General features: G+C 35.5%; 1 protein-coding gene across 8 annotated transcripts in view; it reads right to left on the bottom strand.

Annotated features, from left to right (window-relative positions):
* The window catches only part of Cntln (centlein), a 253,782-nt gene that overhangs the window by 46,405 nt on the left and 192,706 nt on the right, over positions 1-14,671 (bottom strand). The gene's annotated exons all lie outside the window — the stretch shown is intronic.

Below are 14,671 nucleotides of genomic sequence, written 5' to 3'. Positions count from 1 at the left end.
TGTCCACTTTTTTCATACCTATTCAATATAGTATTTGATGTTTTAGCTAGAACAATAAGACAACTATAGGAGATGGGGGGATAAAAATTGGAAAGGAAGAAATCAAAGCATCATTATTCACAGATAATATGATAGTATACATATGTGACCGCAACAACTATACCCGGGAACTCCTCTAGCTGATAAATACCTTTAGTCAAGTGGCTAGATATAAGATTAATTAAAAAAATTAGTAGCCCTCTTTTACACAAATTATAAACAGGCTGAGAAAGAAATCAGAGAATCAATACCCTTTGCAATAGCCTCAAATAAGGTAAAATATCTCGATATGACTCTAACCAAGCAAGTAAAAGACCTGAATGATAAGAACTTCAAGTCTTTGAAGAAAGAAACTGAAGAAGATATCAGAAGATGGAAAGATCTCCCATGCTCATGGATTGGTAGGATTAACCAATTATTGGGAGTAAGAAAACCCATCTTAACAAAAGCAATCTACAGATCCAATGCAAACCCCATAAAAATTCCAACACAATTCTTCACAGACCTTGGAAGGACAATACTCAATTTCATATGGAAAAACAAAACAACCCAGGATAGCTAAAACAATCCTGTACAATAAAAGAACCTCTGGAGGTATCACCATCCCTGTTTAAAGCTCTACCACAGAGCTATAGTAATAAAGAAAACCCAGCATGGTGATGGCATAAAAACAGACAACTGGATTAATGGAATCAAATCAAAGATCCTGACAGAAATACAGAGGCCTATGGACACCTAGTTTTTGTCAAAGAAGCCAAAATAATACAATGGAAATAAGAAAGCATCTTCAACAAATGGTGCTATTCTAACTGGATGTCTGCATGTAGAAGAATGCAAAATGATCCATATCTATCAGCTTACACAAAACTCAAGTCCAAGTGGATCAAAGACCTCAACAGAAATCAAGATACACTGAACCTGATAGAAGAGAAAGTGGAGAAAAATCTGAAATGCTTTGGTACAGGAGAGGAGACAACATCTTGAACAGAACACCAATAGCACAGGCACTAAGATCAACAATTAATAAATGGGACCTCATGAAATTGAAATGTTTCTCTAAGGCAAAAGACACCATCAATTGGACAAAATGGCAGGATACAGAATGGGAAAAGATCTTCACCAACCCCACATTGGACAGAGGGCTGCTTTCATATATATGTATATCAAAGAACTAGCTATTAACAAACCAAATAATACAACTGAATAATGGGATACAGATCTAAACAGAAAATTCTCAACCGAAGTATCTCAAACGGCCAAGAAACACTTAAGGAGATGCTCAACATCCTTAGCCATCAGGGAAATGCAAATCAAAAAGATTCTGAGATTCCAACTTATACCTGTAAGAATGGCTAAGATCAAATACACAAGTGACAGCTCATAGTGTAGAGGATATGGTGCTTATCTTTAATTTTGCATCATTCATACCTATAAAATCTGTGACATGTAGATCATACTGCCAAATTTTGTTGCCAGCTCAGGATGGAGTCTATCTCCCTTGAACCACAGTCTCATAAGCTTGTGGGTGCTTTTTTTTCTGAGAAAACATTTCCCTAGGCAAGGAACCCTTCTAGGGGCATTCTCTGTTTCAGTTAAGGTTGTATCATGAGAAATAAATTTGCATTTTCATAAAGTCATAAAGTAGGAGGGTATTGCCTTTGGGTAACTTTCCTAATGATTCAATGAAGAGAATAAAGTTTTTTTTTTTTTTTCGGACAATACCAATGCTTTTTTTTTTGTTCTGTATTCTCCTCTGTGATTTTGAATTTGCTCATACAACACACTTCACTAAACTTCCCATTTTCATTACTTTTTGCTCCTTCTCACAGGAATATGTGCTAACTTGTAGCCATGTGACATTCTAAATATTGTTTTGAAATTTCTTCTGCTGAAGAATTATTTCCATCAATCTTGGACTCAGATGTTGTGGAATAATCCTTTTGTACACTAAGAAGATGTGTCTTTGCAAAGGCACCTTCTGATTGGTTTAATAAAGAGCCGAATGGCCAACAGCTAGGCAGGAAGAGGTTAGGTGGGACTTCCAGACAGAGAATAGTTTAATGGACAGTTACAGAAATAGTTTAAAAATAATAGTAAAGTCTTTAGAGAGAGAAATAAAATAATAAAAGAAAAAGCCATGTAAGATAGGAAATACACAGCAAGTCTGGATCTGTATGTTATTGTGTTGATTTTGAATTTTTTGATTGATGATAAGCAAACAACAGCTGCTAGGAGAAGTGGGATTGTGAACAGGACTATAAAATTGAACCAACAAAGATACTTTAGGGCTAGAAGTAAAAAAATGCATTTGTCAAATGTTAGTCAAAAATGCTTTGAAGAAGAGGTTTTGCTTTTGTTTCCACAGGGTTAGTTCCATGTTTAATATGGATCAGATTTGATCAAGGGAGATCTCCTGAACCAACAAAGTTTATATATGATCATCCCAGGACTTTGTTCATTATCTCAAATTTTCTCAGGGACCACTAAAGGTGTCTTCACCCACACACAACAGGAAGCAGTCTAGAGAACAGGATGCATACATTCCCAAGAAGTGGTGTGAGAGGTCTTGGGCTATTTGGTAGGTTATAGATGTTTGTTATCATTTAGGGGAATATAGTATATTCATATAAATTTAAAGTTATTTTGTTACACTGTATATATGTTTCTATTCTTGTTTAAGGTATTATACCTATGCAGTTTGTTTAAAAATATAAGGTAAAATTCTAGTTTTTGAAAGCTATTATTTATTATAAACTATTTAGGATAATCAAGAAACACAGGTTAATAGTCATTTATAACAATCAAATGTGTAGATATGTTAGGTATGTTTTAAAGATCATATACACACACATTTTAGATAGATGTTCTTCAAATATTTCAAAGACCTACAAAATATGGCATTTAAAATGTTTTGTTAATATAGGATTTTTCATGACAATGAGACACATCTTCTGGCAGCACCAATTTACTTCATAGGAGATGATAGGCATTGAAGAAATTCCAAGGGTGTTTGCTTTCATTGTGGCAAGGTTAGCCACTGGGCAAAGGAACTACTTTTCCCTTGACTGTGCTGTATAAATTGGACATGCAGGACACACAGAAAAAAAAAACTGTTCAACTCTTCCAAGACAAGACAGGACAGTCCTTCGAGATTCCTGCTTCATAGAAGAATCTGCCAGACATTCTGCAGGACACATAGGAAAGTGACTGACAAACTTTGCCAATACAAGGTGGGATAGTCCTTCAAATTTCCTGCTTCACTGAAGTCTGCCAGATATTCTAGATCTTTAGGCTGAAGATGGATGCCCAATGTTGCAGAGAAATTTTGGGTAACTGTCCAAGCAGCTAGATGCCTCTGTCCTTTCTAGAGATTTGGGAGTTGCTTGTAATTCTCTTCCCATTTACTTAGATAATATTATATCCTTCAGGGGCCTTTAATGGAGTGGAAGACTAGATAGTTGTAGTTGCTGTTTTACTTAATTATGAAAGAAAGTAAATTATATATAAAACATTGGAGTCACTAAGATAAAATAGATAGTGGAATATTTTCTCTGAATTTGCTAAATACAAATGGACAGATATTGTAAATGTAATTTTTACTTGATAACTGCTTTTGTTGTATACAGTTGTACCTTTCAATTTTATTTAAACCAAAAGGATGAAATATTGTGGAATATTATTTTAAGATGCTTTACATTTATTTATGCTGTGGAACATTTTAATGATGCAAAGATGTTTTGCATTCTTTTATGTTTCATTTGTTTAACTCTGTGAAACTATGTTACTGTGCCTGTCTAAACTTTCATTAGACCTGATTGGTCTAATAAAGAGCTGAACAGCCAATAGCAAGGCAGAGGAAAGGATAGGTGGGGCAGGCACAGAGAATGAATAGGAGAAATCTGGGAAGTAGAGAGGAAGGAGCAAGAAAGAGAAGGAGAAGAAGACTCCAGGGGCTAGCCACTCAGCTACATAGCATGTCATAGAGAAAGAAGTTAAGAAACATATACAGAAATAGGGAACTATAAAAGACCAGAGGCAAATGGTAGATGAGATAATTAGTTAAGAAAAGCTAGCTAGAAATATGCCAAGCTAAGGCCAAGCATTCATAAGAGAGAATAAGACTCCACATATATTTATTTGGGAGCTGGGTGGCAGGACCCACAAAGAGCCTAAAAGTAAAGAGTGAAACAACAACAAAAACTTAAAAAAAAAGCAACAACAAAAATTGTTCTTATTGTATATAATTTTGCTTTATTAAACCTTTTCTTTTTATTTGAACTCTTATTGTTCATAGTTTTACTGTTAGAGTTAAAACTTTTCCTTTTTATTTAGACAAAAGGGGAGGAAATGTTGTAGAGTAATCTTTTTGTACACTGAGAAGATGTGTCTTTGCCAATGCATCTTCTGATTGGTTTAACAAAGAGCTGAATGGCCAATAACTAGGCAGGAAGAGGTTAGGCCAGACAGAGAAGAAGGGAAGATGAATCTAGCTGCAGCAGAGATGCCAGAGGATATTGAGAGAAACAGGTGCAGGATGGAAGAGAGGTAAAAACCAATAGATCAATATAAATGTGTTAATTTAAGTTATAAGAGCCAGTGGGACAAACATAAGCTATAGGCTATGCTTTCATAATTAATAATACATCTCCATGTTGTTTTTTGTGAGCTGGTGGCCCAAAGAATAATCCATCCACACTCAGCCTCATGGAAGTTTTCAGGACTTAGGCATAATGGAGCCAAATTCTTTTCAAAGCATCACACAAATGGCCCCTAGTTCAGTTATTGATAGAGTTCTCATTCCCCTATGAAACCTCACAAGCTGGTACTTCATTGTGTGCGTTCAGTGGCATATTACATTCTGCTTTTTCCAAATTCTTCCACATTCCTTCTACAAACCAGTTCCAAAGGCCCTAGAACCACATGGTGAGATTTATCCCAACATAAGCCCTACTTCTTGGTACTAATTTCCTTTCATTTTAATTATAGAGTTGCTGTCACAAAATATATGACAAAGACTTCAGAATGTTCTCTATTGTTTCCTAGTTGCAGGTGACAGTCCATCCTAGTAGATTCATATCGACAGGAGCTTGAGCTAGCTGGGTACACTGTGTGTATATAAGCAAGAAGGAGAGATGAAAAGTGTTCTTGTTCACACAACTTTCTCTTTTCTAGTCAGTTCAGAAACTCAATCCCCATGGTGCCATCTACATATAAGACAGTCTCCCCACCTCAGTCACCCTAATTATACTATCCCTCACAGACATACGCAGAGGGTAACCTAATCTAGAGAGTCCCTCATATAGGTATACAAATTAGACTTGTAACTTAGGAGATTCAGGAGTCTATCAAGTTGACAGTCAAGTAGCCATCACAGAAGGCCTCAAGTTTAAAATGGTGCAAGTGTGTTATCCAGCAAGCAAAGAGATTCGTCAGTTCTGCAATAAGAAGAGATTAAATGACAAGAGTTTGGAAGCAAAGTATAAGCTATGGAAAGGAAGGCAGCCTGGCTGATGTGTTGAATACAACTTGTGGTATTCTGATCTGAGAACCCAATATGCTCTGTCTGACTACTGGACCATGGAAGACAGGAGTTAAAGAAAGTATATGTTCTTTTTAAGATGTTACATAGTTGTTTATGCAGTACAGAAATTCTGAAGAAGCAGCAAAACAAAATGTGAGGTGGGACATTATGGTTTCAGAGCTTTGGGAAGCTCTGAGGCAAAGGTTGATGGCAGAAGAGTTCTTTTCTGTCCCCACCAGGACAAAGGTCAGAGAACAGCCAAGTAGCCAGGAAAGTATAGCTCCCTCCTATAGCTATATTGTGGAGAGAGAGGTGGGGGGACAGGGACAGGGAGAGAGACAGACAGAGAGACAGGGACAGAGACACAGAGAGAAAGGGAGGAAGAGACACAGACACACACAGACATAGACACACACACACACACACACACACACACACACACACACACACAGAGAGAGAGAGAGACAGAGAGACAGAGAGAGAGAGAGAGAGTTAGTTAGTTAGTTAGTTAGTTAGTTAGTTAGTTAGTTAGTTAGTTAGTTAGTTTATCTGTGTGTCACTGTGTAGTCCATATTGGCCTCAAATTTGATGTTCTTGCCTTAGCCTCCATTGTGTTGGAATTACAGCAATATGTCACCACACCTGGATCCCAACATTTCCAATTTTAAGTTCGTATTAGGCCTGACAAAGGACACTGATGCTGAATAAAAATCAAAATTCATTTATATTCTCTCACTCAGGTTATTCTTGCTTGTACTTACAGAAGCAGCAATTTAAAACTGTCAAACAAAAATAATTATAACATCAATTTTGTCATCAGAATTGTCTTGAAGTAGGATGATGGAAAGAAAATTCAAATTTTATAATATCTTGTGACTTTTACAGGGAAGAGCCTCTTTTAAATGCATTAAAAAATTTAACATTTTTACTGGTGGATAGAATTAATATTTTCTTAATCAGAATATTGCTGATTCATAGGGAACAAAACTGAAAGACATAAAATTATGTATGTTTCCCTGTCAATCAGAGTCAATTAATTGATCATATGTGTTATCAAGAAAATTACATTAAAATTTTGTCACCAATACACATATTTTCCATACATGAAGATAATATACTTTAGATTCATAATTTTGAAATTTAGTAATGAAAGTTCTAAGTGTAAAATATGATTTTTTCTTTGTTTTGATACTTGAGCCCATTCAAGATAAAAAAAAAAAACAGAATACTACCAACAAAACTATCTTATGCAGAAAATGTAATTATCTATGTAGTGAAATATCAAATGAAAATTCTACTCAGTTACAGCATCACTCACAAAAACTCTTTTTAGATAGATGCAGTTATTAAAAGCCTAAAGTAGGTTTCAGAAAACGTCAAGCAAATGAAGGTAATGTAGAGGACTTTTCCCCAATGCTTTTGCTAGCAGTTAGACTTCAGTAGCCTTTAGAGACCATTAAGTACTCTTGGCTAATTGGCCAATGGTAAATTAATCCTCTTTTTATTCCAGCAGCACTATTTTAACACCCTTATACTCTGTCAGTATAGTGTCTGAATGACAAAATAATATTGTGCATGAATAATAAGCAGAAAAGTTAAATTAACATTTCATGTTTCACATGCCATACCTGTGTCAGAGAACTTTCTTTTTAAGTCACTGACATTCAACTTTCTTAAACAATCACAAGTTGACATCATTTTGAGGCGAATTTTCCTAATTACTGTTAATTGCCTATCAAGGAAAGAAAACTCTTTTCATGAGTGCAGTTGTCTAGCATAGCTGAAGTTAGCTCTACTGTGCACATTAAAGGCAAAGCATGACACTAAGGCACTACTTTGTTATTAGGTCATATTAAATCTGGTGTGCAATTAACAAAGTGCTTTTTTATGGTTCAGGAAGTGCCAATCTGTCCTGATGTCTTCAAATTAGATTTTATCATAGGAATATGGGTATCTGCATAGGGATAACAGGTAGGCTACTCTCAGTAACATTTACAAAGGGCAAATTTAATTCAATGTCCTTATACTTAGTGATACAGGTACTAGATAATGGCCAACTAAAACAGTTTTTTCGTAAACATGTTTGAATATAATTTCTCAGAATAAAAACAACACTACTTCAAAATCTCAAAATTTTCAAAGATGTTTACTAACATTTTAGAATTTGAAAACAGCCCCTGAAACATTTAATATTTATCCTTGATTGATTCGATGATTGTGATATTATAGAAAGTTATAGTATATTTCTGGTAATGTTGTGCATCACCAGATAATCAGAATAACTGAACTAATATCCAAGTAAAACTGCTTCAGTTCAACTTCTGGTCCCACACATATGTGAAGAATCACTGATCTAAAAGTGTGACATATGTAAAATGTAGAAGTTAACATAATGAACTGGCAACAATTAAGAAGAACTTGTTTGTTGTTTTGCTGTTATTTCAAATGCCATATTCCAGCCAACTGGAAATAGAGATACTCTATCACATGAGGTACTTGGAATCAAAAGTGTACTATCACTACCAGAGTGGTTTCTCATATCCATGTGGTAAGATTCAGTGTCAGCCCTTACTATCAACCATGAGGCCAGCCTCTCCACCTGATGCCTTTCTCCACCAGGAACAAAAGAGGAAGGTGATCCCACCTGATTCCAAAGAGAGGTAATGTCTTCTTGAGCACATCATTCTCATGTTACTTCTACTTCCATTGTGGAAACTTAGCTAATTAGACCAAGTACTCACGGGTACTGTGACCCCTCCATTTTTTTATTCTATTTGTTTTTTACTCCTTTGTCAACATTTTTCAGTTACTGAAGTTATTTTGGGGCCAGGATAAAAATACTAGTACATACACACACACACATACACACACACACACACACACACACACACACACACACACACACATATGATCATCGACTAAACTGTGTACGATCATTTAACACAAATGAAAGTTGTTCCAGGGTGATGTTAACCATAAATTTTCAGGTGAAGTTATATTGACTGAGATATTGGACACAGAGGAGGTCAAACTCTAGAATGTCTACACAAATCTATCGATGATTTCCTCATTTTCCTCTAATTAAATTCTGCTTTTCTTTAAAAACAAAAAAGCAAAAAATTAAGTATTATTGGTTTTCTGTCCCAGTGGGATTGTATTACAATAGTACTGATTCCTATTATATTTAATTGCTCAAAAGGCCTTTGTTGACTTGCCCAAAGAAATTAATGTCCACACATGGTTGTGACTGAAGGTCAATGAGTCTAGACAATCACAAATGGCTCTGAATATTTAATTTCTACTTAAACCTTAAAAGAAATATGGCAATGGTGCTTAAAGAGGTTTTTATTGTTGTTGTTTGTTTGTTTTTGTTACGAAGGATTGATTACAGGGTCTTAGACTAGGTAAATACTCTGTCACTAAGCTGTATTCCTGGGTCCTTAAAATAATTTAAAACTTGTGTGTGTGTGTGTGTGTGTGTGTGTGTGTGTGTGTGTGTGTGTGTCAGAAGACAGTTTGCAGAAGGTGGGTGTGCCCTCTGCTCAGGCTGTCATGTGTGCACAACACTGCTTTTACTCACTGAGCCATCTCAGCAGGCCTATTGTCAACAGTGATATTTCTGAAATTCATATTCTATAATACTTTTCAATAAATCTCTGTAAAATATGTACAGTGCAATGTACATTATATGGTAAATTGTCCTCCACTGCTTAACCTCATTGAGAAGCTGTCTCTGTAAGCAGGGTTGATTTCTCTACTTCAGACCCAACCTGTTTAAGTCAACTGTCCTACGAAATTCCCTGTCCTGGACCTCCTGGTCCTTTGGCTCTGAGGGAGGGGGCAGTAAGCAGCTAAGGGTATAAAAACATCATGCCCATAAGAACAGCTAGAAGGCAAACAAAAATTCCCAACAGAGGTTACTACTGTTTATCTCATGACACAAAGACTCGTACAGCAGAACCGAGGAGCTAAATCTCACCTATACAGAGTGTCGTTCTGCTCAGGATGTTCCACAGGGAACCCCAGCATGGCTGTTTCAGGAGGGCCCCAACCATTGAGCAGATGACTATGAATGCCTGATTTGCTGTGGCCCTTCCTGTTGTTACTTGTTTTTCCTGGAAGCCTCACTCTAGGAGACATTCTACTCTACCAGGGACTCTCAACGCCACAAAGAACTCCTGTCTGCCTCCAAGGCATCTGATTTCTACTGTGTTTGAATTGCCAGATTTGATGTTTTGCTATCTATCTGCTGCTTCTACTGCTAATAACTATTTATTCTTTTACTTTTGTTTACTATGTACTTAATAAACTCATTAAAACCTAAAGCACATGCATCAGACCCTGGACCATACAGAACATACATAAGACATTAGATTTATTTAAATTATATTGAATGAATTCATAGTAATTTAAATTAAATATCACTAATTTGAGAGTGCTATAAATCTAAAGATTAAAGATTCCCATTTTTAGTTCCAACTTTATATACTTAAGTTAGTGAAAAATGATACATTTCTTAATATTTTCTAACAAAGAGAATCTTCATACTTGGGACTGAATACTTTAATGATAATCAGCAGTAAACTGTTAATATGTTTAAGCCCTGCAGGCAAGATTTTTTTTTAAATAAAAATCAGTAAATTTCAAAAATCCTTCAATTCATTACAAATTTAGCAGTAGCAATACTAATATTCACATGACATTGATTATTTGTCCATTGGCTCCATTGACTCCATTAGAATTCTCAAGAGAAACAGCTCCATGGCTGCTTTTCTATACTCTGCATGAGTTCCTGGAGACATCAAGAGGGTAAAAATTGGATGTTTTAAAAATAATGGAAGGTTTTTTACAATTAGGGAACTTGGTAAAATAAAGATACTAATGTCACTTAAATGATTTTATTAAGAAGTAGCACTTATGAAAGTTACCAAAGAAATAACTTTCATTGCATAGAGTATAGATTTATTCCAGGGAAGGGAAAACAAGGCAGAATTCATGAAGTTTTGTTAGAGGCTATATTTTTCAAAGTATTACTTCAACAAGTTTCATGAAAAAGCTATTTTTAACACAAAAATTTCTTCATTTATATTTTAATTTGGTTTTCTACTTTGAATTTTCAATTTATCTTATTTATTCAAGTGTTGAGTCATTCAATGAATAAGGACAAGCAAACTCTGGCTCACTCAGACCACACCACACAAACACACTACAGTTTGCTCAGACCACACCACACATGAATTATGACTCACTGGGTTCCTTAGGCATTTTTTGTTTGTTTGTTTGTTTCCCCTTTTTTTGTTTCATTAATCAAATGTTTCCTCTGATTAACTCCTGACCAGCTATTTTCAAGAATGCACACTAGACATGTACTCTGGAAATATGTGGTGACTTATGGGCAAATATTTTCCCTATGGTCACACATACCTAGTTATTCTGAGTTTGGTCCCTCCTACCCTTTGTCACTTTACTGCTCTTTCATTGAGTTTGCTGTAGTGATATGCCTTTTCTATCATTTTCTTTGTGGCTACACAGGATCTCACATAAAAATCTTACAGTTACCTTACATTTTAAATTAGTAACAATTTCAACCACTTACAAAATTCTCTACTTTTCCCTAAATACTCTACTTTTCCATCTCTGCACACATATTTCATGTTATCCATGTAACAAATTTCATCTCATATATTGTATGTAAATGAACACATTTTATGGTTATATTTTTAACTTTTAAAATTATTTACATTGTGTGTGTGTGTGTGTGTGTGTGTGTGTGTGTGTGTGTGTGTGTGTGCATGTATGTCCAGCCTCTTAGATGAGCTCTGGAAAACAAACTCAGGTCTTCATGCCTTCACAAAAAGCATTTTACTAACTGAGCTATCTTGTCTCCAGCCTAGATGGTCTGTCTGTCTGTCTCTCTCTCTCTCCTTTTCCCACTGTTTTTTGTCATATTTTATTCAAAATTTTGGAATTTACCCCACAATATTTCAACATTTTACTGTCACAAATATAATTTCTAGATGATCAATTCTTTGGTCACTTTAATTAGAAATCTGGAAAGCATCTTTAAAGACCTAATTTTTCTTAACTTCCTAGATGCAATTTGCCATCAAATACTTGTACAAAACCTCTTCAAAAGCAAAACTCTACTTTTACTAATATTCTATAGATTGTTTATTTTTCTTGAAATTTTATTAAACACTACTTTGTTGCTTGTATTCCATCTCTATTGTCTTAGTATTCACTTGTAAGAGCTTTAGACACCACCAAGCGGGGCTAGAGAAAGTGATTGTCTTGCAAGCAGAAGAACCTGAATTTGATCTCCAGAACCCATGCAAAAAATAAGATGTAATGTCTGGGGGGTAGTGAAGATAGATGGGTTCCTGGGGCTCTTGCCAGCCAGTGCCAAGCCTTAGCCTAATTAGCAAGTTCAAGGCCAGTGAGAGACTCTATCTTAAAAACCAAGGTGGGCAGTGCCCCAAGAAACAATACCTGAGGATGTCTTGTGGCTTCCACATACATGCATACACATGGCATATACATGCACATAAAAACTGGCATACTTGTACATACACACACCAAAAAGAAGAAGAAGAAGAAGAAGAAGAAGAAGAAGAAGAAGAAGAAGAAGAAGAAGAAGAAGAAGAAGAAGAAGAAAAAGAAGAAGAAGAGGAGGAGGAGGAGGAGGAGGAGGAAGAGGAAGAAGAAGAAGAAGAGAAGCGAATTCTAATAGAGGACAAGTAACAAGTAACTCAGGGCACTTTGGAGGCAGAGGCAGGAGATCTCTGTGAGTTCCAGACCAGCCTGGTCTACACAACAAGCTTCATGCCCACATTTGTCCACGTGATTTCAACAACAGCTCTATAGAATACTTAGTACTTTGAAAAAACTGCTTTCTCATTTTGATATGTTTAAGCTTTCCTATGTTTTAATGGTTTTTCTCCATGCATACAACTTTCAAAATTGTTCAGCTCAAATGCCACCTCCTTCAAAAACCTTACTAAAGAATGATAGCAAAATGATTGTTCCCCTCCATTATTCTTTACATATATATGTACACATGTGTCTTTGTATATTGACATATGCACAACTATATCAATATTATGATATATACATATCATAATGTCCTTGAATTGTGATACACATTCAATTCTTATATTAGTATCTTAAATGAGGAGTAAGGGTCATATTTCATTCCTTATTGAATATCTCATTATAGCAATGCTTTAGATGTGTTAGGTACACTGAAGTAATATGAAATGTACATTGTGTGTGTGCACATAAAGGTATTCCTATGTGTACAAGACAATATTCTAGTCATAAAATGCCTTTGAAACAAGCAGGACTGACAGAGGCCTGGCTGGGGAAGGCTTCTGTGGTATGGGGAGGCTATACTCAAAGTGCACTATCTAGACACCGGCATGCCAAGGACCTTACATAGCCCCTGTGCAACAAAAGAGAGAGAAAACAAATTCTAAAATAGTAAGTACACTTAAATATCACAATCTAGTAGTCAGAAAAATGTTCTAACTTGTCACTTCCAGGAAGACTGGTATTTTAATGGGACAAACCTGTTTGAAAGGATATTGCTACAGAGAAGAAACATTGCTATAAATAACTGCAATGCCTCATATTGTTTCATCATAAACAAAAAGGATATTTTTAATTGATGCTATTCAGTCTGCATTTTCTTCTGCATATTTTCTGCTGTACAATCAGAATTGGAAACAGAATATAAGAAGCATGATTTTCTAGCACACAGTGTTCTAAGTAATAATAATGGTCCTTAACAATCAGACCCAGATATTCTGTTAACAAATATCACTCAGTGCATCTAAAAGATCGGACATAGGAACAAGACAGTCACGTCCAATTCCACATGGATTCTGAGCTCAGATCCTGGATTTTGCACAGTTTACCTTGCGAACATGATCCGAGTGACATTTCACAAATTCCTGGATAAATGTTGCTACACTCTGCCAGGAGAGAGACAGGCTATGTCATGCACAGATCAATAATCGCACTGTGTTTCATCAGCCTCAAAATAAAAAATGCTTCATCTGGCAAAAGCCATGGCCCTAGAGAATCTGACATATATAAACTGAATAGCTTACAACAATTGTGTACCACACAATCTACTGGTGTAAAGTAAAAGAAACTTTGGGGATGAGCAATGAAAATCATAGAGAGTTGTTTTATGTTTTATTACTAGAGGCTTGAACAACAATTATCTGAAGTCAATGAGGCTATTTAAAATCCTTTAATTCCTGGCAGGAAAAAAAAATGGCCATTAGTTCACTGTTTTCAACCTTTTGTATAAAAGGTATATAAACAATTATCAACAAAATACACATTTAGAAAAAACTGACAAAGACATCAAAATAAGTATGTGAAATTTCGATGCAGATGCATAGAATCTGACACTTTTATAACTCAAAGATTTGCTAACATGTTTTGAGATGTGGTATCTATATGCTGGATTAAAAGCCCAAGGCATTTGCTGACTGGGCCATGTTCCAAGTTCTCACACTTCACAAAAGTCTTTTATTTGAGGTTTGATTAAACTAATTTAAGATTAATTAGTTAATATAATGGGAAAAGAAATTTAAAAATGCATATCCTAAAAATTGAATTGCTTTATTTAAGATTGCTGTTGCCCCCAAAGCCTGAGAATAAAATATTTTGTTACAGAATTTATCTAACTCAGAAAATAGGAATCAAGAACTCTTCAAGAAATTGGAGAAGATAAAAATGTTCATTTAAAAAAAGCAGCACTTTACATTTGTAATACTCATGCTTACAGGCTGCATATGAATCCTATGATCATCCAGATAGCCACAGTTGAGTTCTTAGCAGCAATAACCTGGGGTTAAAATTGTTTTTCAGGTCATGGTTTAGAAGCATCTCTTTTAATTTTTTTTTTAAGAAATATTATTGTCTTAGTGTTTTTCCAATGCTGTGACAAAATGTAAGGATCATGCAACTTACAAAAGAAAATGTTTAATTTGGGGCTCACTCTTCCAGAGCTTCAAATTCACCTTCTCTGCTTCCTGGGTGCAACTGGAGATGTGCTCTCCTGGCTTACTGCGACAAATGGCTGTCTACTGCCTAACT

This window comes from Onychomys torridus, chromosome 2, assembly GCF_903995425.1.
Source record: "Onychomys torridus chromosome 2, mOncTor1.1, whole genome shotgun sequence".
NCBI lineage: Eukaryota > Metazoa > Chordata > Mammalia > Rodentia > Cricetidae > Onychomys > Onychomys torridus.
The sequence above is the reverse complement of the archived record's forward strand: the minus strand, read 5'-3'. Positions and strand labels throughout refer to the sequence as shown.